This window comes from Elgaria multicarinata, chromosome 1 (genome assembly GCF_023053635.1).
Source record: "Elgaria multicarinata webbii isolate HBS135686 ecotype San Diego chromosome 1, rElgMul1.1.pri, whole genome shotgun sequence".
NCBI classification, from domain to species: domain Eukaryota; kingdom Metazoa; phylum Chordata; class Lepidosauria; order Squamata; family Anguidae; genus Elgaria; species Elgaria multicarinata.
Window position 1 is genome coordinate 60176987 of NC_086171.1, and position 24316 is coordinate 60201302.

The window sequence follows — 24316 nt, forward strand, 5'->3', positions numbered from 1 at the left end:
CTCAAGTTAGACTTTTGGAAGTTCCAAATCCATTTTTCAAGTGTGGAAGAAGATTTCATAGGTTTATCTCTACTCCCCAATTCATGGCATGTTGGGATTTCCTTTGAAATGGCCCCATTGAGATGTCTGCAGGTTGAAGCCCCGCCAAAAATCAGGGGATGATGGGACTGCCTTGAGTCTTGGTGTGAGTGTATCCCTGGATAAGCTATCATGGTGGCGAGTTTGAGATTTTTAACGTGCAAATTGACGGTGCTATGGAAAGGGGTGTGAATGGGGTGCCTGATATTCATAAATTCCCCAAAAATCAGGGGATGATGGGACTGCCTTGAGTCTTGGTGTGCGTATGTATCCCTGGACAAGCTATCATGGTGGCGAGTTTGAGATTTTTAACGTGCCAATTGACGGAGCTATGGAAAGGGGTGTGAATGGGGTGTTGGATTTTCATAAATTCCCCAAAAATCAGGGGATGATGGGACTGCCTTGAGTCTTGGCATGTGTATGTATCCCTGGACAAGCTTTCATTGTGGTGAGTTTGAGATTTTTAACGTGCAAATCGACGGAGCTATGGAAAGGGGTGTGAATGGGGTGTTGGATTTTCATAAATTCCCCAAAAATCAGGGGATGATGGGATTGCCTTGAGTCTTGGCGTGCGTGTGTATACCTCCATGAGGTGTCATGGTGCCAAACTTGAGGTTTCTAACTTTCAGAGAAAAAAAGTTGTATACTTTTTTACCTTAATGCAAGCCTATGGGGGGGGGAAACGGAGCTCCGATCCGGATCCGGAGCTCCGAGCGGAGCGGAGCGGACATAGGCGGAGCGGGGGCGGGGCGGAGCGGGCCGATCTGCAAATCGCGGATCTGGAAGAGAAGTGGAGCGGAGGGTCCGTGCACACCCCTATTTATAATGTCATATAACGCTGTCATCCTATGTACCACCCTCCCTCAACCTGGTGCCCTCCAGATGTTCTGGACTACCATTCCCAGCATCATTGGCCATGCTGACTGTGGGAGATGGGAGTTGGAGTCCAAAAAACCAGAAGGCACCAGTCTGGTGAAGGCTGCTGTACACACTTACCTGGGAGAAAGCTCCATTGAACGCAATCGGGTCTGGCTGTGTGAAAACATTACAGAGGGTAAAGCCAAGTGAAAATGAGAACACAGCTTCCTGGATCTGTTACATGGATGATACCAGCCAATTAGGGATCACACAGTGAGTGAGATGGCATCAGGCTGCAACACAGCCAATTGGATTACACTATGCACTGATATCACCAAGGAAAAACGAAGCCATTTCAGGAAGAATTCAGGTGACTATGTTTATTCTCCTTTGATGCGATCAAGCACACAAACACACACACACATACACATTAAGAAAAGAAAGATGCTTCTTAATACTGCTGAAGTTGTTCATGAAAAGCTCTTGTCTCCCTCACCCTGCATTGTCATTCATTTGTAAGCACTTACAGTAGTCTAAAATATATCCCACGCTAGTTTAACTCCATGCACTAAAAACAAATTCAACAAAGGAAGATATATTAGGCACCATAAATAAAAACATGGAAACCTTCCAAAACACAATTTGCATCTTAAAATGTCATGGGCTCTCAATAGTATAGTAGGGATGTTTCTATTATGAAATTTGTCTCTTCCAAGTTTCTGGCTTCTATTTTTGAAAGATGGTGTGTTTTATGTTGTGAGTTATCTGTGCTGTAATACCTACTTACATATCAACCTTAAAAGTGAACCCTTTACTATCCAACCTGAATGCCCTGCTTCAAATTACTTTTGTTAGTGCCCGTTGCTTCTCTTGGCCAGACTGAAAATAGATTGTTATGAGAAGAATATGAAATAATTGATTGCACACCGATGAAAATGCCCTTGATTTGAAAGTCACATGAGTGACAGTCACTCTGCTTTTAAAGCTAACCTGGCATGCATGCAAGAAGGGGCAATCAGTCATAGGAGCAAAATGCAATAGTTCTTTATTAGATGGGACATTTTTCTTGTTGACATCTCCAGTTCGCTATGTCCCATTGTGGAAGCATATGATAACAATATGTCTAAATGATGGTTAAGCCTGCAGCATTCATAGCAGACAAACAAAACAAAACAGCCCAAAGAGGGCTTATTGTGGAAATCATTAATTCCCAAAGCCTTAGACCATCCTAAACCTACAATAGCAGTGTTGATGAAAAGCAGGATCACAAATATCGATCAGTTTTTGGAATAAAACCAGTTTATGTTTGTGAACCTTGCACATCTCTAATGTGCAACATGTGCTTAGAATTAGTAGATGTGAAAGTGTAGTTATAGGACCTTAATGAAACTGACCAGGAATATGGCAAGGAAATAGAGAGAATTTAATCTATTCCCCATTAACAGGACTAGGAACAACAAATACCGTACAGCAGTGTACAAAGGCTTCCCCAGTCAAGGGCGTGAATCAAAGCCAGACATGCTTAGCTTCAGCAAGATGGCTGTTTCATGTGCCCTCAGGCCATGCTTTGGGACCATGCTGTGAACCTTGTTCACAGTTGCAAAAATGTCCATCTCAAGATCTATATTACAGAAGAGTTTTTGTTGGTCAAAAATTGGAGGATGAACTTAGGCTATAGGATAATATTAGAAAACAAATATTGATAATGATTTGGGTGTCTTAAGGGCCAAAGTTAGATGCTATATTTTGTGGTGGTTCACTTCTTGTTTTAGACTTATATTTCCAAAATTTGAAACTAGAGCAAGGGATGTCATGCAGTTCAGGAGGACACAATAGCCAAGAGGACAGCTCATTAATACAGTACTGAAACATAAGGAGAGAGAATGGAACTTAGAAAGGCAAAGTAGATGAAGTATAGGAGGGGAGAGGGTGTTATCTCTCCAGGGCAATATAGCAGCTTGCCTTGTTATGGTGCCACCAAAGAGGGGAGGGGAGACAGAACCTATTTATCGGCTCTCTTCACTCTTCTCCTCTTCACAAAAACAGCTCCCTCCCTCCGTCTGTCCGTCCCTCCATCCATCCCTTGTAGGCAGTATTGGTTCACCAGTTGTCTTTTTGGAGGCCAAGTAGAATTTTTTGGCTCATAATCTTCACTTGGCTGTGAGTTTTTCCCCATTTACTTCATACTGTAAGACAGGAGGAGAGTATTAAATAGGTTGATTGGCACAATATCCAATTTAGTTACATTTGTGGGCAGGAATATGGGCATCTTCAGCTGATGAGGGTTGGTGAGCATTCAGAGGCACCTAGTGGTGATGAGTAATGCTTGAGGCTCAACAGCTGTGAGTTTCATGGTCCCGCTGGTGAGATAAGGGTTACCTTAGAGGCCAACCTTTCTCACCAACTCGGTGTCTAGCAGCATGTGTGTGTGTGTGTGTGTGTGTGTGAGAGAGAGAGAGAGAGAGAGAGAGAGAGAGACATCGGAAGGCCTCCCTACCCAAAAGGGGAAACTTGGGGTGGCGAACTCACTGGCACCACTCTCTAGCTGTGAATGGTTTGCCCTATAGATCTATGGCTGAATGCCATGTTAGACAAAGATGCCTGCTTGGATTACCCTTCTGCAGATCCATCAATAAATGTGGCCATATTAAATCCTCCAAACCAACTCAGTGTGGAATAGGCAAAAAAAGATGTGCTTCTTGGCCAATCAAGGCACACCAAATCATTCCTACCCAACTCCCAGAATAAGTGAGTAGATAATTTCACACTGTCCTGATAGAGGGTGAGTGGGTAGTCACTTGGAGCATTTACAGGGCAACCATTTAAGGTGGCAATGGGGCAATTTGTTCTTTAGCTAGGTCTTTGACCGCATGTGACTCAGGAGCTCCCGTATCACTGGTTCTGCAAACAATGGCTATTGTTTTTGTCTGTGTATAGAGATCAAAGGCACAAATCACTTGGCTTAACATCCACCCCCCACAAGTGCCTATTGGTCTGTGTTGCTAATATTTTTAGATATTATGATATAGGAACAATTTTTTAAAAAATGGTGAAAATCCACTACTTTCCCCATTTTGACCTTGAACATATGGAAGAATGAGCTTGTGGATCCTGTCCCTAACTCTCCACTCCTGACCCTAAAAGGACAACTCTAGCATTCTGCCCAGCTAATCCTTAGCAAGGAATGAACACATTAAAAGTTCATTCTTACATTAAAAGTAAGGAATCCCATCCAATAAACAGATCCCGGTTTTCCACAGGCCTTTAGCATTATTTATCTCAGCAGAAATAAAAGTTCAGGATGCCAGGTGTACTCAGTTGTACTCACCTCTATTACAGAGCCATTAAGCAGTTTGAAATGCCCCAAGTCAGTTAAGGTAGACAATTACCCTCTTGGCCTCTTAATACATTAAATAATGAAATTTCTCAAATCTGTTTCACTGACTACAGATAAAGCATTGAAGGAAGGAAAGCAGAACTTGAAGGGATTTAGGGTTGGCTGGTTTTTGATAAGAACTTTCCAAAATGTTCAAATTTCTTCAGGAATGTTACAGAACAAACAAATTGAAAGTGAAAGGAAGTGCAACTGACAGATTCAGCAGGGTTTTTTTGAGTGCTTAGCTCTGAAAATCTCAGTTTGAACCCCTGTATAATCAGGTACTTTTGTGAGGCTGAATCAGGGTTGCCATCTCTTCTTTTCTGTCAGGCTCCTGAATTTTAACAGAAACATGGCAGGCAGTTGCAAGTGGATGTGGAAACAAAGAATAAAGACATGGACACAAGAACTTGGATTAAACTAGGGCATCTTTATTTAATAATTAGATAGATCCATCCCTTTCTGGATCTCCATGTGAAAATGCGGGAATTCAGTCCTTATCCCAGGCCACTTGCCTGGCATATGGGTGAGCCACTCTCCAAAGCAAGGAGTCGGGAAAGCTGGCTCCTTATGTATGTGACACTCTGTAAGTGTGGGGAGACCGCCCTGTGACACCCCTGCCATAACGACAGCAAGTAGGTGAAGATAGGAGGGTCTCCAAAGGCATGCCATATCTGACACAGGAGCCGCATAACCCCTGAGAAGCAGGTTCTCTGGCTATGCAATCACCAAAAGGTGCCAGAGTGCTCACCGTCCCTATCTGATATAGCCAATTCCTGCACATCCCTGCGATGAATCAACCTAATTATTTACCCTCTCACATAAGACTTCCAGTATGAAGTAGGCAAAAACCATCCAAATGGAAAAATCACCTCCCCCCTCCAAAGGGAGCGACTGGCTAATCCCATACTAGACGAAGGATGGGAGGGTGGGAGCCAAAATCAAAAGGCTGATGCCTCGGGCGGGCTGCCTTTTTATAGGCAAGGCCACACCCTACCTCATGTGACCACATTTTGCAACATGAGGGGTGCCTCTATTCCGCCCCTTGCAACAGCTGGCTTCCCGCCCAAGCCATTAGGCTGGGCGGACACCGGGTGTACATCATGGGCCTCCACATGCTGGGAATAGGTGTACCTATTGAATTTGGCCAGTGCTAAGGGATGAGAATTTCATGCACAAGAAAACAAAACTGACAGATTCTCCCATCTCTATTTAAAAATTATAACTGGACTCTGAGTTTGCACAGCAATGGGAAGTTGCTTTCAGCCCAAGCCAACTCCATTAAGGAAAGGAAATGCAATTAAGGGTGGATGAGAATTTTGTTTCAGTTCAGTTTTGATAAGATATTACCAAAATTTTCAATGTTCCCCATAATTGGGACAAAAAAGAACTGAAAACAATATTATTGTTGTTTTAGATTTTTTTAAAAAAATGAATGTGGGAGAAATTGTCCATCTTGACCTAGGACTCTGAGCGCTTCATCCAGTTTGGTTCACTTTTGATTAGAATAAAATTTGCAACAATTTGAAAGCTCTGCATATTTCATAGAGGAAAGATCCCAATATTCGATCTCTTTGTCCCCATATATCGGGGTGCACAACTTGTGGTCTCGGGGCCACATGTACCCCCCAAGGGTACCATGACCATCCCATCACAGCTCAATTCCTCTTCCCACCACCACTTGTACTTTCTACCTGGGATGTCCATTTGCAGGAGAATCCATTTCTCTTCCTGCTTGACAGAGTTTCATGGCATGTCCAACTCAGCTTGCATTTGCGAGCTGAGCCATGGGTTTTTCTCAAACTCCAGGAAGTTTTTGCAATATTTGTTTTGTTCTTTTGTGGCAAGCCATAATTTGTGCAAATAGAGATTTGCACAAGCTGTGGCTGAAATTTGTGCAATTTGCGGAAATCATGAGAATTTGCACAAAATTCAGCTGTTATTTGCATAACTCGAAAAATATGAAAAATCCACAAATTGGCCTGACTTGAAGCAGATCAAGTTGGGTTGTGCAGTTGAAAGCAGGCTGAACTCCAGGAGGAAATGGGAACTCCATGGGAAACCCATTGAACTTCACCCTCTAAATGGATTCTTCCAACATCCCTACTTTCTACTCTCTCCCACAGAGTTCCTCATACAGATCACTCTTTCCCTGCCACTCCTGGCAATGAGGAACAAGTGACATGTATCAAGGTCTCTGGGCTATGTTGTGCATTTGTGCACAGCTGTGTGCATGTGTCCCAAAAAGGTTGTCCACCTCTGCCATATACCATCATGCTGTCAGCATCCCCTGTATGCAGTTGCATGGAAGTACTGCCACAGACCATGCTTACTGGTCATTACCAATGCCTAGTAGAATGGCGGCAGAACAGCCAAGCTTCCATGCTCAACAAACTCCTCTGGTTCCTGTGCTCTCCTATATCCCGATTGTGCATGTGCTCCACTGTTCTAATAAAAGTTAGGCAGAGATGCTTCCCCAGAAAACGACAGTGATACAAAGCCCTGCGCTCTGTTGAGCGCCTTGATGGTTTATGTAGAGAAAAAGGAAATAGCCCCTTTGTCTGTAATAAATGCTCCCTGATTCCTCTAGTGCTGAATAGGCAATGCATACCAATACGTCTTACACAAAGCAATTGTAGATTTTATAGATGAACCTCACAGTGCCGTGCAAAAATATATTGCCATTCCTTTAAAACTAGAGCTCGGCAGCTCATTCAGGATTATATGGAGCTCCCCTGTGTTGAAGCTGACACTAACCCATTGTGGGATTTTTCATCTTCTCATCACAGCGTCGTGACCCAGCTTTTGCCTCTCTTGCCAAGCTTGTGTGTGTGTGTGTGTGTGTGTGTGTGTGTGTGTTTGTGTGTGTGTTAGTTTTATACTTTGAATGGTTTTAATTTTTGTGAACCGCCCATAGAGATTCGACTATTGGGCAGTATAAAAATGCAATAAATAAATAAATAAATAAATATGTGTATGCAAAGTCAGTGCAAGCCCATAAAGTAGTGTCCCCCCAAATGCCTTACGCTTGGACCATCCATCATGCACACCATCATAGGAACATGGGAAGCTATGCCTTACATCAAGTTAGTCCATTGCTCCATCTAGCTAATTATTAGCCTACACTGACTGTCAGCGGCTCTCCAGGGTTTCAATCAGGAGTCTTTCCTCGCCATACTTGGAGGTGCTAGGAAATGAACCTGGGATCTTTGACATGCAAAGCATCAGTTGAGACTGGTGGCTCAGATTTTGTTGGGGCTGTGAATCCATGGTGAGTTTCAATCATAAACAGCCAGAACTCCAAAAAAGCCATTCAAAATACTGACCCTATTTTGAGGGATAGGATTTAGCACTTTGGATAGCTTATTTAGAGTTCTGGCTGGTTCTGATTGAAACCCACAATGGATTGACAGCCCCAACGAAATCGGAGCCATCATCCTCCACTGCAAAGTATCATCCACCATGAAACCCTTGTTCATTGCAGAGGATTCTGGGAGCATCCTAGAATGCTCTCTCACTTTGTACAGATCTATGCAAATCATTGTCACCCAGTAATATAGTTTTAGGGAAGTCTTTCACAGGCTCCCAGCAAATTACAAACATTCAAAATTATATAAGTAAACACTGATGCTGTTCAGTCTTTTTAAGAAAGAGGGGAGGCATATTAGAGAGAGAGAAATATGAAAAGCAAGTATACCTTCAAAGCTGGTGGTATTTCTCCATCCACTTCTAGTTTTACCATAACATTTAAGGCATATACAGTTGAGAGCCATATATTTATAGTAATCTTATAACTTCCTATAGTGTCACTATTCTGTCTTTTTTCATCTCATTTCATTTACATGTATTTCCTATCCTTAACTCCATCTACATTTTGCCAACCCACATTTATCCAGTTTGGGTTTTTTTACAAGTTGTATGTAAACCTATTGGTCAAAATGTGGGATATATACCTTTCAAACACACACACACACACACACTTTCCATATATTCTTATGTTATTTGATGAGTCCAGAAATATTATTCTTTAATACTTCCATCTTCTTTGGTCTATAGTCAACATTTACCCTATATGATGGTATACCCTATATGATGGTATACCATATATGATAGCATATGATACATAATTTAATTCTGGATGAGACTGACAAAATGCATATATTACTGAAGTAAGTGAACTGTTCAGTCTTGGGCCCAGTGCTCTTCAACATTCTAATTAATGATTTGGACAAGGAGGTGCAGGGAAGGCTTATCAAATTTGTAGATGACACAGAATTGGGTGGGATAGCTAATACTTTGGAAGAGAGAAACAAACTTCAAGTGATCTTGATAGGCTGGAGCCCTGGGCTGAAAACAACAGGATGAAATTTAATAGGGATAAATGCCAAGTTCTACACCCACGAAAAAACCAAATGCACCGTTACAAGATGGCTCAGCAATACTACAAGCAAGAAGGATCTTGGAATTGTTGCAGATCACAAGCTGAATATGATCCAACAGTGGCCTGGTTCAGACAACTTGCTAAACCATGCAGATTAACCACAAAATGGTTAATGGAACGCATTAAGGTCAATGCATTCCGTTAACCATTTTGTGGTCAAGTGGCATGGTTTAGCGTGTTATCTGAACCAGACCAGTGTGATGTGGCTGCAAAAATTGCAAATGCTACTTTGGGATGCATTAATAGAAGTATAGCTTCCAAATCATGCAGTGTACTGGGTCCTCTCTATTTGGCCCTGGTTAGGCCTCATCTTGAGTATTGCATTCAGTTCTGGGCACCACACTTCAAGAAGGATGCAGACAAGCTGGAGTGTGTTCAGAGATGGGCAACCAGGATGATCAGGGGTCTGGAAACAGCCCTATTGGGAGAGACTGAAGGAACTGGGCATATTTAGCCTGGAGAAGAGAAGATTGAAGGGAAACATGAGGGCACTCTTCAAATACTTGAAAGGTTGTCACACACAGGAGGGCCAGGATCTCTTCTCGATCATCCCAGAATGCAGAATAAGGACTAATGGATTCAAGTTACAGGAAGCTAGATTCTGGCTGGACATCAGGAAAAACTTCCTGACAGTTAGAGCAGTACAGCAGTACTACCTAGGGAGATTGTGGGCTCTCTCACACTAGAGGCATTGAAGAGGCAACTGGACAGCCATCTGTCAGGGATGCTGTAAGGTGGATTTCTGCATTGAGCAGGGGGTTAGACTCTATGGCCTTATAGGGCCCTCCCAACTCTACTATTCTATGATTCTATCAAGTTTCTAGTTCTGGATTTTCTCCCTCTTAAGATATAGTCTAGTCTGGGTAAGGAATAGAAACACTCTGTGGTTTTAAGGATTCAGTGATAATTATGCTGTAACTTTCTGTAACTAGATGATAACATTATGGTGGCTCTCACACATCATTACCTTTGTAGATCAAGGCAAATGTGCTTTCTGAAAAAAGAAGTGATGGGATGTGTAGAAACAAGACATCCCAACTCACGAATGTTTTTACCTCCCACTCAGTGTATTTGCTGGAGGCTATAAGTTATGTAGTGTGCACAAATTCACATAGTCTTTCCAATGAAATTTGGCATGTTGATTTCTGTATTACAATGAACCTGTGAATCTCAGCAGGAGATGCTAAGGGCCATACTAGACAATATGTGAAATGCATGATCCCATTTTGATTTTCTTGTTTCATTTTTAAAATAGCAGGCACAGTGCTGATCAGGATTAGAACTTGGGGATATGGGCAAGTTGTATTCCCTAACACACACACACACACACACACACACACACACACACACACACACCATGGTCATTTCATATATGATTTAGTTTGGTCCTAACTCTGTTCTTCAAAGATTAAATCTTTCTGCTGGTGGGAGTGATGTGTTTTTAAAAAGTACAGAGAAGTGGAAGGATACAGGAATGAGTCACTGAACAATAGAGGACAGAGGGAGTCATGGTGCAAGGAGACGGCAGCTGATTCATGATAGGTTTGTGAAACCTGAGTAGCCTTGGTGACAATCACCCTGGGTTGAAGGTACTACTGCTGAATGGTAGGTCAGTGAATAGGAAAACAACAGCCATCCAGGCCTGGATTAATGGGCTGACCTGGCCTGTATCACAGAGATCTGTTTGGATGAGACTGGGGGAATAGATTTTGACTACCTTTGCCATCTGGGTTCTCCATGTAGCAGGCAAGATCTGGGGAGTCAGAGGTGGAGTCGCAGTGGTCTATAGGAATGTCAGGAAAATCCACAATGGAAGCAAATGAGCTCAGATTTTTATAAATCCAACCCATGAATTCTGCGGACTGACTTTCCCCCTGTTGGATGATTCCCAAACCCAAACCCAAACTATTATTATTATAATTATTTACATTTGTAATAAAACTTTTGGGAGTTTTGCACAAATTTCTTCTTAGAAAATATGCAATAATAATAATAATGGCCAAAAATGTGCATTTCATGAAAATTTGCGTTTGGGGGAATGTGCACATCTGGGAGTGAAGGGATGTGCACTTTTTAGCACATGTGTGAATTTGGGAATGAAAAGATAGTATCCGATTCTGTCGGTGAGTGGACAATGGAACAAAAGGCGCCTGACAATCTGTGAAACACAGACAGAACAGATCTTACACAATTTGTACACTCCTAGTAGTCTATCATGATTCTTTCCCTCATCTAAGGCCATGGCTAGACGAGGCGAGTTGAGGGGGATGATCTCATGATGTTATGATTGCAAAATCATCCACCTCAGTCCACACATGGCATGTGACGCCCCAGGAGGAAGAGGACGTCACGGCCACCATTTTTTAAAAAGAAACAGGAGCTGGAGTGCACCAACACTCCAGCTCAAAGGTTAGTCTTTAAAAGCAAACAAACAAACAAAAACCAACCCCGTTCCCCCCACCCCCAATGAGTACAGAGCTCTGGCATTGCTCCGTGACCTGTGTCCGGTTCCTGGCTCCATGCATTTACTCACAAGGAGCTGGGACGATAATGGGATGCCAGGCCACACATCCTGTGGTCTCACATTCATCCTGAGACTGTGGGAAAAGTCAGGATAGAAGGATAGGGCAATATCCCAGGGAAATGCAAGGATGATCCCTCCCTGCTCCCTGGATCCCCTGTGCATCATGTGGACTCTCACGGACAATCGCCGGGAGATCGCCCAGTCTAGACATGCCCCAGGTGTCCCATCCTGTGATCCCCAAACAGTTTCTCCAAATCCCAAATGTGCCCACTGGTCCAAAAAGTTTGGGGGTCCCTGTGGTATAGCATTACAGCCTCATTTTTTTAAATAAATAAATAAATTAACTCTTGCATGTATGTGTCAATTGCCCAAGTAATTATTCCCCATCCCTGTTTCTTTGCACTTCCTGGCCAGAACACTTAAACACCAGAGCAGATTTACTTCTTATGTAGAGCATTTAGAATATTTTCTCTGCACCTTCCTCCTTCTAACTTCAAAAGTATAAAGTCTACTGACTAACTTAAAAACAAAAAGAAAAAAATAAAGCTGCAAACAGGGGGGAAAAGAACATTTTCTCTGCACCTTCCCCCTTCTAACTTCAAAAGTATAAAGTCTACTGACTTACTCAAAACGAAAAGGAGGGGAAAAAAATTAAAGCTGCAAAGTCAGGGAGGACATTGACTGCCAATATCCTGCACCACAGCCATGGATATGCAGAAAAGGTAAGTAGATTTAATTTATCGAAGCCCCACTAGTGGCATGCTGCTAAATGAATGAACAGTTTGGTGAATAAAGTGGGGTGTACAAAGGTTTGCAGACCACAAAAAAGTCCCTGCTTTTTTAGGAGAATGATATTCCTCCCCCCCCTCCGCCCCCCGGTTTGCTTCCTGCATTCGTTGTAATGTGTTAGGATAGTGACAGAAATACTGGAGAGGAATGTACTTTTTATTTTATTTTTTGCCCCTGGTTAGTAATAAGAACTCATAATGCTATATCATCCCAATAGCCGAGTGGATGTAGGCAATAAGTGTACCAAGAAGCGCATTTTGTTATTAATCATTTTACTGCAGCTGAGGTGCTGCCACAGTATGAGCCATTCAGAGTCATAACATGCATAATATTTAATATAATAAATCAGACTGGCGCAGGGGACCCTAAGGAATCTCAAATCACTGGCCAAGAACCAAATTATTTGAAGTAAGACATTGTAAGAAAAATCCACCGATAGGTGAAAAACGCAGGGCAGGAAATGATTTTTTATGAGGAACATACAAGCCCTTTGAAAAACGTTGATTTATTGTTTTGCTAAGTTCATAAGGGTCTGTATGTTCTTAGGGAAAAGGATTTTTTTTTCATTGAGCGGAAAATGATGGACTATGGCTAGGGAACACATATTTGGGTTTTGCTTTGTAGCAAGAAAAAGAAGTTTGATTTACCGTACTTCGAAACGCTCCACAACATGCATAAATCTTTCTGGACTAAATAATTATGAGAAAAATAATAAACAACAGGGTGAGGTTCAATTGAAAGTGTAATGTACTTGCCATGCCTAAGGTTTTTATGCGTGGAGTGGAGCAAGATGGAGTAATTTGCAAGACGTAGTAAATATGTAAACATTTTAAGACCATGACGGGCTTTCACCAGACATCCCAGATCTATAGTACAAGCTGGTCCTAACAATGAAGCTGTGACTCAGCAGCCACTGTAAATATAGTTTATGTCCCAGTCCTGACTCTTGAGCTTATTGATTTTGCCTCCATCATGTACATAGTTCCAAGCATGAGGCCAGGCAGCTTTATTTAATTCTTGCTTTCTTAAATTGTTTCATTTCAGAGTGTCACTTTTCAGGGTTGTTTTTTTTTTAAAAAAATAAAAAATCCCTCCTCATCTCCATGGGCAGTTTTCAGTTTGAAAACTCTGCCTTTTCTCAGCTTTTCTCTTCAGGGTGCAGATGACTGAGAACTTCATTCAGTTCTCATTTCAAAGTGAAACTGACCTGATTTCACCCTTTTGAATCACCCGGCAAACCAAAATTCAGCTATCCTATGAAATTCACTGTTTTCCAAATTTGGCAATGGAGTTCTCCACTCAAAAAGTGCATACAGAAAATCCATACATTAATGGAAATAGGATTTTAAAAAATGCATTCTAGTAAGAAAATGGATTGCAAAATGTATATAAAAACGCATATATTCAGAGAAATGTGCACGACAAATGCTTACGAATTCTCAAGCAAACTTTTTTTAAAAAATCTCAAAGTTTGGGATGAACCAAGTTTAAGGACAGAGAAATTCTGAATATTTGAGAACCCAATTTTTGGTTGGACACATGAGGAATTGAGAGAAGCCAAAATTGAAACAGTCGACATTCTCATCATGCTAAATGATGGCTTAGTGGTGTTTGAACTGAGTCCTAAGGCACCATAGAATAGGGGTGTGCACGGACCCCCCGCTCCGCTTCACTTGCAGATCCGCCATTTTTCGGATCGGGCCGCTCCGCCATGCCCCCGCTCTGCCCACTTCCGCTCCGCTCCGCTCGGAGCTCCGGATCCGGATCCGGAGCTCCGTTTTTGCCCCCCATAGGGTTGCATTGAAAGCTAAAAAAGTATACAACTTTTTTTCTGTTCAAGTTAGAAACCTCACGTTTGGCACCATGACACCTCATGGGGGTATACACACGCATGCCAAGTTTCAAAGTAATCCCATCATCCCCTGATTTTTGGGGAATTTTTGAAAATCGGGCACCCCATTCAGACACCTTGGGATAGCTCCGTCAATTTGCATGTTAGAAACCTCAAACTCGGCACTATGAAAGCTTATCCATGTGTCCACATGGACGCCCAGACTCAAAGCAATCCCATCATCCCCTGATTTTTGGCGCGGCTCTAACCTCTAACGCACCACCCAAAACCCTAATTCACACCCCTTTTGATAGCTCCGTCAATTTGCATGTTAGAAACCTCAAACTCGGCACCATGATAGCTTATCCACGTGTCCACATGGACGCCAAGTTTCAAGCAAATCCCATCATCCCCTGATTTTTGGGGATTTTTTGAAAATCGGGCACCTCATTCACACCCCTTGGGATAGCTCCGTCAATTTGCATGTTAGAAACCTCAAACTCGGCACCATGAAAGCTTCTCCATGTGTCCACATGGACGCCCAGACTCAAGGCAATCCCATCATCCCCTGATTTTTGGCGCGGCTTAACTCACCCCAAATTGTCCCATTCTACAACTATGTCAATTTGCATGTTAGAAACCTCAAACTCGGCACCATGATAGCTTATCCACGTGTCCACATGGACGCCAAGTTTCAAGGCAATCCCATCATCCCCTGATTTTTGGGGAATTTATGAAAATCCAACACCCCATTCACACCCCTTGGGATAGCTCCGTCAATTTGCATGTTAGAAACCTCAAACTCGGCACCATGATAGCTTATCCATGTGTCCACATGGACGCCCAGACTCAAGGCAATCCCATCATCCCCTGATTTTTGGCGCGGCTTAAACTTTTTAACTCACCCCAAATCAAGTCCCATTCTACAACTACGTCAATTTGCACGTCAGAAACCTATCCTTTGGTCCCATGACAGCTTACCCATGTGTCCCCATGGACACCAAGTTTCAAGGCAATCCCATCATCCCCTGATGTTAGGGGAACTTTTGAAAATCGGGCACTCCAGTATGTCAGGGATTTAAAGTTGCAATGCAGACAGCTCAATGGGGCCAGTTCCAAGGAAATCCCAACATGCCACGAGATAACCCTAAATCTTCTGGCACATTTGAAAAAGGGATTATTGAACTTGATAAAGTCTAAGTGAGCGCAGGAAGGACTTCTCCCCTGAGTCAAAGCAAGACACATACACCATCCCTGCAAGGCGGGAAGGGGAGAAGGGAGGGAAGGCAGGCAGGCAGGCAGGCAGGCAGGCAGCATGCATTGTAGTGCCGCAAGGATGGCTTGAGCACTAACGCATAGCAAACCAACCCGTAAGCGGGCGCAAGGAGCAAGTGAGGCAAAGATGGCTGGTTCTTTCTTTCTAAGCCAGCAGTTACGCCTTGAGGGGCACAGAGGAGGACGATTGGGAGCAAACCAGGCACCAGGCGGGCAGAGAGGCAGGCAGAGTAGGCGAGGAGTCAGTCCTGGCAGATGCCCCACCACAGCAGCACCCCGGGGGAGGCGGGCAGACAGGCAGGCAGGCATGGGTTGGCGGGCCCAGAAAAGCTGGTACCTTGCACAAGTAAGCCATAGATCTGCGGGGGAGTCAGTCCCAGCAGATCCAGCTACCTCACAAGGACGGCTCCCAGGCCTATTCAGCACGCCTGCTCCCTCTTTTCATGATGACTAATAAAATATTAATACTACTAATAATATGTATAAGGTACTACTAAGAATATGTATAAGAAGAATATATGTTTAAATGTAGGGAAATGGGACAAGAAGTGTGTATGCTGTATAAAAAGAATAAAATATTATACTACTAAGAATATACTAATATATATACTACTAAGAATATCTAATAATATGTTTAAGAATATTACTAATAAATGTAGGGAAATGGGACAAGAAGTGTGTATGCTGTATAAAAAGAATAAAATATTATACTACTAAGAATATACTAATATATATATACTACTAAGAATATCTAATAATATGTTTAAGAATATTACTAATAAATGTAGGGAAATGGGACAAGAAGTGTGTATGCTGTATAAAAAGAATAAAATATTATACTACTAAGAATATACTAATATATATACTACTAAGAATATCTAATAATATGTTTAAGAATATTACTAATAAATGTAGGGAAATGGGACAAGAAGTGTGTATGCTGTATAAAAAGAATAAAATATTATACTACTAAGAATATACTAATATATATACTACTAAGAATATCTAATAATATGTTTAAGAATATTACTAATAAATGTAGGGAAATGGGACAAGAAGTGTGTATGCTGTATAAAAAGAATAAAATATTATACTACTAAGAATATACTAATATATATACTACTAGCAGCCCACTCAGTCCAAGTTACACAGAGAAGAAAAAGAGAATATTTTTTTTTTGGTATTTTTTGGTATTTTTTGGTATATAGAAGATAGAAGGAAACACAATCAGGATTTAAGAGAGGGGAGGGGGGGAAAGAACCAACCAAACACTACTACTAATATGTATAAGAAGAATAAAATATGAATACTAATAATAATATGTATGAGATACTAATATACTACTAAGACTATGTAAAAGAATATAATAAAATATGTTTAAGAATATTACTAATAAATGTAGGGAAATGGGACAAGAAGTGTGTGTATGCTTTCAAAAGAAAGCTTTCACAAAAGCAGAACAGTCAGGGGGGGGGCAACCAACCCAACCCACCAAACACACACTCCAAAATTTAAAAATAAAGTTTATATTAAATCAAAGTAAGGGAAAAACACAGGGCAAACTAAGCTATAAGTCAGAAAGAAGCAAACAAACACACACACACGCGCCAAACTAAATCTATCCTAATCTATCTCCAAAGTCCAAAGCAGGAGCACTAACTAACTAAGTGTTCCCTCCACGAACGCCAACCCACAAAGAGACACAAAACAGAAAGTTCTCAGGGTGGGTCTGCCTTAGTCCCCCCTCCAACGCTGGGATTGGAGGATGATGCTTTCTGAGGAGATCAATTCTCATCAGGATTGGGAGTTGAATGTGCCTGTCATCGCTTCCAAAAAAAAACAAAAAACCCCAAACCCCGATTTTTAAAAAAATATTGCACGTGAACCACAGCACGCAGAAAGTTGAGAGTAGTCTCAAAATGACCCCCATCCACGACTCTCTGTGCACATGAATTTTCAGAACGATAGCTTAAACCCCCCCCAGTTATCCCCGATTCTTTCCCTCAATGCAATCCTATGGGCGAAAAGCCGAAAACGCCGTTTGAGCCGCGCGGTTGACCCGATTTTCAAAAAAATATAGCACGCGACCCGGACAACGCAGAGAGGTGAGAGTGGTCTCAAAATGACCCCCATCCACGACTCTCTGAGCACAAGAATTTCCAGAACGATAGCTTCAAAAACAACCTAGTTATGCGCGATTATTTGCCGCAATGCAATCCTATGGCAAAATGTTTTCAAGATGGCGACCGGAGCACTCCGCCTGAACTAGGAGCTCCGAAAAATGGCCGCTTCTCTTCGCCTTGCTTCTAGGGGTCCGCGGTCCGCTCCTACTCCGCTTCTGGGTAAGGCGAAGCAGGCCAATCCGCTACTGCTTCTACGCTCCTAATCGGAGCGGATCACACCCCTACCATAGAACTGTGCAGACATTATAGCTGTGAACATTCATTTGTCATTACCTTTACAACTCACCTTTTTTTTCCTTTTGAAGGAGGCTTACATGGCTCTCCTCTTCTCCATTTTATCATCACAACTTCTGTGTCAGGTAGGTTAGGCTGAGAATCAGTGGCTGGCCCAAAGTCACCCAGTGAATTTCATAGCTGAGAGGGTACTAGAACCAGGATCTCCCAGGCCCAGGTCTATCCATGTCACCACAGTGGCTCTCAATAGATGTGGGAGCAACATCACACCCACTGACTTCCCAAATGCATGTTCAACATGCTATCTAAACAGAGACTTCATGTCTGAAATTTAGTTTACTTCTCACATGATGTCCCCATGGATAGTGAATGTGTGGAGAGGGGAAGAGGGTCCTGTCTGATTACATTGTTCTTGACTTGTTGAACCCACCACTGGCCTTTTGAACCCATCACTATTGCCTATTGGACCCAACGCTGACCTGCATGCATTGGTGTCAGGTGAGTATGAGCCCTACATGTGAGCAATGGTTTCAAATCAGATGTACAGGACCTATGCAATAAATTTGGTGCAGAGCCAGCAAACATGGTTCTCCATCTGTTCACCAACAAATGTCCTGTGTTTGGGGAAAACAGGGTGGGGCCAGAGAAGGGGGCCTTGCTATCTGGGGAACTCCAGAGGGCCATATGGAGACTCTAGGTGGGCTAGATTTGGCCTGTGCCCCTAAAGTTCAACAGCCCTACTTTAGTTTATCACAGTGGGACAATCTCATTGAGTGTAGCTGCTTCACATTCTCACTTGAGACTGAGTGGCTCCCAGTGACTTCTATGTGGAAAGTAAATACAATTGTGTATGAAGATGGGCCCTTTGCTAATCAAATGTGTAGGTAGTGTCTTGACTGAGATCAATTGCTTTCACTAACAGGGTCCAAAAGTCACTCAACGGATTGACCATGATGAAGGGTCATCCACTTGCCCATGATCAGCAGGTAATCCATGTTCAAATGTCTCCATACAACTCATCCATCCAGTTTCTCTATGAGAGAGTAGCTAAACTAATGATAGTCAATGATATTGTGTCATATCTGCCAAACCGATTCCACTGGACTTCAGAACAGATAATCCACTTGCTGCCAAATGATGCTCACAGTCTACTTCAACTGCACTCAGCTGACACAGAAGCTCAGTCCTCATCCATAGCCTGGTAAAAGGTCACCATGGAGCTGTAATATTTAAGTTGGTGTTGATTTTACATTTATATACATAACTCTTAATTTGCAATATCATTTATGATCTTTACCATCCTTATGAACATATAAATGCAACAAACTAGGTAATTACTTTTTAAAAGTTTTATTTTCCAAATACCAATATATACCAATATATACATATTCATACCAATAATATACCAATATATACAATACATACAAATATATACCAATATATACATATACAAATGCCACTATATATGCATGTATAAAACATTAGTAGTAAAAGACAGAGGAAAGAAATGGTGGTTCAGCTGCTTAATGAGGATGGCAAATTGATAACAGATGACAAAGAAAAAGGCTGAAGTGCTCAATTCCTACTTTGGCTCAGTCTGCTCCCAAAAGTGGGTCTATGACCCTGCCACGACACAGGCTCTGAACACCAGACCTCCTGTCTGCCACCACTTCTTATGGGGCGACACAGGCTCTGAACACCAGACCCGGCCGAGGCTACTCCCTGCTCAAGCCAAGCACCACCACTTGATACGCCTGAGGCAAGGGATAAAGCCCACCTTCCTCCAAACTATGTGGAGAAAGGGGTTTAAAATGGAGAAGGATTTAATATATATAATAATGCGCTGTGAGTTATATCTGCTTAGGTGAATGATTGTCAGAGTGGGTGCTGAATGATGTAAACTTAAGATGATAAATGCCAAACAGACACGTGGGATTTTTGTGGTAGTTTTAAAACAAACAATCAAAATTTATTTTTAAAAGTTCATAAGCTTTGTTTCAAATAACAACATTTAAAAACCTTTTTGAAACCTTCCATACAATCCTGTCACTCTCACATTCACGCTTTCCTTTCTCTCACACAATCACTCTTGAACGTTCTTTATTCTCAGTATTGATTAATATACTTCCACTACGTGCACACCACACTCTAAAGACACCACTCACTACACTGACTCTCAAATTTCCCAAAACTAAAGTACCATAAATACAGAGAGCACTACAGACTCTAAGAGTCCCTAACAAGTCTCCCTGGAAAGAACTCACAATCCCCTCAGTCATTCCCTTATATATCACTCCTCCCCCCTCCCAAGACATTCTAACTCTGCCCACTCAGGCCAACATTCTACAAACCACAGACTTACAAACTGCAGGCATACCTTTGGGAATTGACTTGTGGGGTGTAATGCCACAGACCCCCCTGGAAAAAGTGAAGCCGAAGTTGAGGGGTCAGGATTGCAGTTTGAGATTGATAAACAAATGGTCAAAGAACACCTAATTTCCTTGAATGAGTTCAAATCTCCAGGGCCTGATGAACTGCATCCTAGAGTAATGAAGGAGCTAGCGGAAGAACGCTCAGAACCTTTGTCTATTATCTTTGCAAAATCATGGAAGACGGGTGAGGTGCCAGATGACTGGAGGAGGGCTAACGTTGTCCCTATCTTCAAAAAGGGCAAAAAGGAGGAACCTAGGAACTACAGACCAGTCAGTCTGACATCCATCCCTGGGAAAATTCTGGAGCAGATTATAAAGACGTTAATCTGTAAACACCTTGAAATCAATGCAGTGATTACTAGAAGCCAATATGGATTTGTCAGGAACAAATCCTGTCAGACTAATTTGATCTCATTTTTTAATAGGGTAACCTCCCTTGTGGATTGTGTGGAATGCTGTGGACGTCATATATCTTGACTTCGGCAAAGCTTTTGACAAAGTACCACATGACATTCTGATTAACAAACTAGCTAAAAGTGGGTTAGATGGAACAACTATTAGGTGGATTCACAGTTGGCTACAGAATCAGACTCAAAGAGTACGTATCAATGGAACCTTCTCAAACTGGGGAGAGGCAACAAGTGGGGTACCGCAGGGCTCAGTCCTGGGCCCAGTGCTCTTCAACATTCTTATTAATGATTTGGACGAGGAGGTGCAGGGAACGCTTATCAAATTTGCAGATGACACAAAATTGGGTGGGATAGCTAATACCCTGGAAGACAGAAACAAACTTCAAAGTGATCTTGAGAGGCTGGAGTGCTGGGCGGAAAACAACAGAATGAAATTTAATAGGGATAAATGCCAAGTTCTACATCTAGGAAATAGAAACCAAATGCATAGATACAAGATGGGGAATACTTGGCTCAGCAATACTACAAATGAGAAGGATCTTGGAATTGTTGTAGATCACAAGCTGAATATGAGCCAACAGTGTGATATGGCTGCAAGAAAGGCAAATGCTATTTTGGGCTGCATTAATAGAAGTATAACTTCCAAATCACGTGAGGTACTGGTTCCTCTCTATTCGGCCCTGGTTAGGCCTCATCTAGAGTATTGCATCCAGTTCTGGGCTCCACAATTCAAGAAAGATGCAAACAAGCTGGAGCGTGTTCAGAGGAGGGCAACCAGGATGATCAGGGGTCTGGAAACAAAGCCCTATGAAGAGAGACTGAAAGAACTGGGCATGTTTAGCCTGGAGAAGAGAAGATTGAGGGGAGACATGATAGCACTCTTCAAATACTTAAAAGGTTGTCACACAGAGGAGGGCCAGGATCTCTTCTCGATCCTCCCAGAGTGCAGGACATGGAATAACGGGCTCAAGTTAAAGGAAGCCAGATTCCGGCTGGAGATCAGGAAAAACTTCCTGACTGTTAGAGCAGTACAACAATGGAATCAGTTACCTAGGGAGGTTGTGGGCTCTCCCACACTAGAGGCCTTCAAGAAGCAGCTGGACAACCATCTGTCAGGGGTGCTTTAGGGTGGATTCCTGCATTGAGCAGGGGGTTGGACTCGATGGCCTTGTAGGCCCCTTCCAACTCTGCTATTCTGTGATTCTATTATTATTTATTTATTTATCTATATAAATAAAAATGAAAAAGACCGTTCATTACTGTCGTTATATCTCCGAAAGTTCTTCACCGATTGCTTTGAAATTTTGACACAGCGTTGCGTTCGAATACGCGAGCGTTGTTATGTAACTATGTTCTCTATGGGGTCAAAGGTTTGTCTTAAAATCGAAGAAATAGGCCTCCTCAAAACCAGTCCTGCTGATCATTGTGACATCGCCAACCAGTAGGCCAATCCACTGCCTCTGCCTCCTCTCCTATTTGCATATTCTCTCGCAATTGGCTGAGTGAATATAGATGTCACACCTGTGACAGTTACACGTTCAGAAGAAAGGTAACTGCCAGGAGTTTCCAGTAACCTCCTCACCGTAAAAACATGCTTTTATATCCCTGAAAGTTCTTCACCGATTGCTTTGAAATTTTGACACAGCGTTGCGTTCAAATATGCGAGCGTTGTTATGTAACTATGTTCTCTATGGTGTCAAAGGTTTGTCTTAAAATCGAAGAAATAGGCCTCCTCAAAACCAGTCCTGCTGATCATTGTGACATCACCAACCAGTAGGCCAATCCACTGCCTCTGCCTCCTCTCCTATTTGTATGTTCTCTCCTATTTGCTCTTATAGGTCATTGTGACATCGCCAACCAGTAGACCAATCCATTGCCTCTGCCTTCTCTCCTATTTGCATGTTCTCTCCTATTTGCTGTTATAAGTCATTGTGACATCGCCAACCAGTAGGCCAATCCACTGCCTCTGCCTTCTCTCTTATTTGCATGTTCTCTCACAATTGGCTGAGTGAATATAGATGTCACACCTGTGACAGTTATATGTTCTGAAGAAAGGTAACTGCCAGGAGTTTCCGCTAACCTCCTCACCGTAAAAACATCCTTTTTTAAAAACCAAACAATTTGCTTTACTTCATCCAAATAATGCCTCACAGAAGATCACACTTAGGTCGTCGTACTCGCAGAGCGGAAGCACTGCGACGAGAAATTGCAAATCAGACTGAGGAAGAATGGGCATCAGCAAATGAGAAAAAAAGAAAAAGAATGCCTCAAATACGTGCCAAGGAACCAGGCAAGCAACGTTCAGCCAGACTTGAGGATGCACGATTGCGAGCATGGCAATTGCGTTCTACAGCTTCAGATCTGCTTTGTTCTCAACAGAATGAACGCGACAGGCTGAGAGTGGCTGAAAGACGTCAATGAGAAACAGCACATCAGCGTCAAACACGACTCCGTGGTAAACAATCACACGATTACAATCGCCTTGCATTCCGATACAACCCAGCTGATGATTATAGTTTGAGGCGGCATGTTCTCATTGGCACTATGACTGAAGCGTGTCCTTATTACAGGACTCTTAAATTTAATGGAGAAACAAAAGGAATGTGTTGCGCTGCTGGAAAAATTAAACTGCCTCAACTTGGAGAACCACCAGAGCCATTACAAACTTTGCTTGCCAGATATACCGCAGAATCAAAGCATTTCCTATCTAACATCAGGAAATACAACTCATGCTTCCAAATGACGTTGTTCGGCGCAGAAATCATCACAGCTCCATTTATGCCAACTTTCAAAGTCAAAGGACAAATTTATCATAAAGCCGGCTCCTTCCTTCCGTTTCAAGATAGTCAACATAAATTCCTACAAATGTATTTCATTGGTGATGGCAATGATGAATTGAATGCACGCTGCGGAATTTATACCGGCATAAAAAGGTCCATCGTTTCAAAACTGCAACAGCTACTTCACGAAAAAAACAATTTAGTACATTTGTTCAAAACAGCAATTGACATGATGCCATCTGATACACACAAGATTGTTATTCATGCTGACAAAACGCCTGCTGGAGAACATGTGCGAAGATTCAATGCTCCAACTATAGACGAAGTGGCAATTGTTATAGTCGGAGATCAATCTTGACAGGACCTTTCAAAGGTGAAGATGTCCTGATTCCTCGCATTCCTATGATTCCAACAGATATGCCATTTCAATTTAAGAGATTGCAATTCCCAATTCGATTGGCGTTTGCAATCACCATCAACAAAGCTCAGGGCCAATCTTTAGAATTGTGTGGTTTAGATCTAGACACAGATTGCTTCTCACATGGACAATTATATGTTGCGTGTTCTAGAGTCGGCAAACCAGACAATCTCTATATCTACACAGACAATGGAACAACTAAAAAATTGTATATCCACAAGCATTGTGAAATTAAACATATTAGAAACATCCGCTTTGTCTTTTCTTTCTTTTCAATTTAACCAGACTGAGCCACAGCAACGCGTGGCAGGGTACAGCTAGTATTAAATAAAACTTGAAGATGAACAAATCTGTCTCTTTCGCTTTCATTCATGTTTATCACTTTTTTCAAGCACAGGTTCATTCAGTCCTGTTTGTACACCAATTTGTATTTTAAAAGTTCACAGGAACATAATACTGTTTTCATAGACATTTTCATATGCACAAACATGTATATGCATTTTGCATGCACTTCCCATAATATGCATTTTTTGCAAGCAATTTCCCCTTGCGGACACAGTTTTTGAGAACTATATGCAAATTTCAGAGAAGTATGGAAACTGAAATGTAATTGCATAACAGTTCCTGTATTAGTTTGAGAAGTGAAAATTAGTATGGTTCATATTAAAATACAAACCAAAAAAATTT